General features: G+C 33.0%; 1 long non-coding RNA gene across 1 annotated transcript; it reads right to left on the reverse strand.

Moving 5' to 3' along the window:
* Positions 1-621: 621 nt before the first annotated feature.
* On the reverse strand, positions 622-2651 carry LOC120151627. The gene is made up of 5 exons (XR_005518633.1): positions 2523-2651; positions 2100-2131; positions 1946-1996; positions 1093-1154; positions 622-1001 (listed from the first exon to the last, which is right to left on the reverse strand). It is a non-coding gene; the product is annotated as an uncharacterized LOC120151627 (long non-coding RNA).
* Positions 2652-3216: the final 565 nt, after the last annotated feature.

The raw sequence follows: 3216 nt of genomic DNA on the forward strand, positions 1-3216 counted from the left end.
GATTCTAAATTTATAATCATTGTGCTTTATTTTTTATTTCGGGTTAAGGACTTGTAAGAAAAATAGATTTTTTGTGGTGATATTTGTAATTGGTGGTTGATTGCACTACTAGAAAAAACCCTTTAAAGACACTCATTACGCGTCATCTATAAGTGCAGATGACACACATTTACGCGTCATTGAAGCCACCTACATAAATCTCAGATGACACGTATTTATGACACATTTATGACGCTCATTTATGACGCGCATTGAACGTCATTGAAACCTGGTCATAAATAAAGACGACACACATTTGTGTATCATAAATTAATGAAACGCATGTATGACTTACATTGCGTGCCATTGAAGCCCCCGTCATAAATGAAGATGACACACATTTGTGTGTCGTGATTGTATTTCGTAAATTATATATATATATATATATATTGTAGATTGACACATAATCAAACTAAATCACATTTAATGCCTCATAATACTAAATATATATATCATATTATACATAAACAATTCATATACTAAATATTCACATTACTCTAAGAAAACAAAGAAAGTACGACACTGAGAAAGAACATATAACCATTATTATAAGTTAATAAACAAACACTGAAAGTTATACATCTCCTTAAATGAATTCAACAATAGTCCTAGTTCACATAAAATTAATTATTGCTCCCTGCTCGGATTAGCCATGAGCTGTACTATCTATGATGCACAAAGAAGAATTGAAACCAAAGCTTATGTCTCTCCACCAAATGCATCTAATACAGCAGATGCTAGTTTAAACTCATAGTACTGCAACTTTATTTTCCTACAACCCTCAGTTACAACAACTGCCCACATGGTGACTACAGTAAAAACACCTAATACATCAAGCATGTACGGCCACCAACTCATGGAAACGACAACTCCGACGCTGACCAGCACCATGTTTATGAACACATCACACCTTGGTTTATCAGTGCCACACATGACACCCATGAAAAATGTTTCCACTGGCACTGTAATATTGCAAACATAAATAGTCAGTCATTACAATTATAGAGTGATTTCGTTGGATGTAATCAAATAATGCACTTTGTTTCCACATACTTAGAGCTTTGAGCATCTAGATAAAAGCCACATATATGTGAAAATTGGCAGTGTTGCCAAACCTGTATTGACAAAAAAAAATGAGGATGCTTAAAATATGCAAATATAATATCAACAAAAGATAAGCAAAATAAAACAAAGATATCAAAATTTTGCACAAACAGTACATAATAAGCTCCATATCTTATAAGCAATTTGCAGCCTATAGCATAAACCTTTTGGCAACTCAACAGCTTAAATGCATTTAAAATTTAATTTTCATTAAAAGTATAAGAAAAATAAATTGGTGATGTCAGAACCAGTTTCAGGGCAAAGCATTAAGATATGAAAACACGGAGCAAGACAAATGGCAGCAATTCAACAAATTAGGATCCTTCTTAATTAAGAAACTTCATTATGCAGAGAAGACAACTTGACCACTCCGCGAAACTCCCTTAACCTTAGTTCAAGTTTAAGAAACAAAATAAAAGATAAAACAATACATGTAGCAGGTATTGCTACTGTATCTATACTTGATTTGAGCTTAACAATAATCATCCAGGTTTATTTAGTTGAGAATTTTCACAAACTCAAATCAGCCTACCAACTTGGTGCAGTAACTCTTTAACAACCATTAGGATAGGAAATCATACAGATCATTGAGGAACAATATTATACTTAAAACAAAAGAGTCTGAAACAAGCAACAAGTTCACAAGTAATACTTTGCTTTCAATCCGGCAGGGTTTTCAAGCAGTATGTATTTTTTGCTGACAGAAGTAACTCATTACACAACACAAACCACACCATAATAAGGAAAACACTACACCACACACCAAACACAAATTCCAGTCATACCACAGTTAAATACTTACCAACTACTTGATGCAAAGAAGGCACTTATAGGTATTACACATGTTGCATATCTACAACATCGAGAACATTTGTTTAGGAAAGAGAAAATCGATACTGTAGAGAAGCAGTAACTGAGAATAATAACGGTTATATTAGATAAAGAATAATACTTACATTTCAAATGTCATTTTGATAGGAGCTACAACCTGCATGGCAAGATTGAGGGAGAGGAAAATGCATTACAAAACTAGGCAAAACAATGGAAAATGAAGCTTGCATAGAAAAATAATAGCTATGCTCTCAAATTTATATTTCGCCTCTGTAGGTAAAATACAAAGCACAAAAAAAAACCATAATGGATCTTTAGTTTCAGGTCATAAAGAGACCACTAAGTTTTGGAAATGGGGACAATGTAACCTAAAAAACACATTTTATTGTGACAAACTTGGCATTCCTAGAGCTAGTTGCATTTGCATATATTGTTAAGATGAGAGTATGTTGTTTAGCATTCAATAGTTTAGTATGAAGACATTCCTTATAATAGTTAGTAATGCTAGATGGAAAAAAAAATTGAAGTTAGTTGCATGTCAGTCATACCTTGAAAACACGGACAAGGAAAAATGCAACGATTCCGGAGAATGCCATGTGAATCATTGTCAACGTCATAGGAAACGGGAAATTGAAGTACTTGGGAGACAACACCCACTGCAATAAGAAATAAATAACGTAAAAATGGAGAGAATGAATTGCATAAACGAAAAGTTCATTCCTAATCAAATTGAAACCGAAAAAAACATCATTGCGTTAGTTGTAACCTAAACCTAACTATCATAAGTAATGAATTAATAAAGCTTGATCAGTTATGGACTTTTGTTACATGATATTGTAAAGGGAGAAAAGAATGGCACAATACAGTACAATTTACACAGTATGAAAATTGGGGTGTAAATGAGCCATAATTTCTTGAATCGTTGAGTTTGCTCAACTATCGTTTGAGATAATCGGAAGTTTGGAACTCAAAATGAAAAACCAAGCAAAAACTATAACAAAAGGTGGAAAATAAGAAACTAGTATGCAGAAAGTTCTATGGCCGAGGATAATATCCAGGGATCTCAGAATCGAAAAGAATTATCATACAAAAGCATTTCGACATCACTTACAAGAACTTCAGGGTATGATTTGCAATCAACAGTTCAACATCGCACAACCATAACATTCTAGAAATAGAACTTTTAAGTTAAATCCAAGCATATTTACTAAGAATCTAACCACTTAACACAATAATTCAACT

Source organism: Hibiscus syriacus, unplaced genomic scaffold (genome assembly GCF_006381635.1).
Source record: "Hibiscus syriacus cultivar Baekdansim isolate YM2019G1 unplaced genomic scaffold, ASM638163v2 tig00111061_pilon, whole genome shotgun sequence".
Classification (NCBI taxonomy): domain Eukaryota; kingdom Viridiplantae; phylum Streptophyta; class Magnoliopsida; order Malvales; family Malvaceae; genus Hibiscus; species Hibiscus syriacus.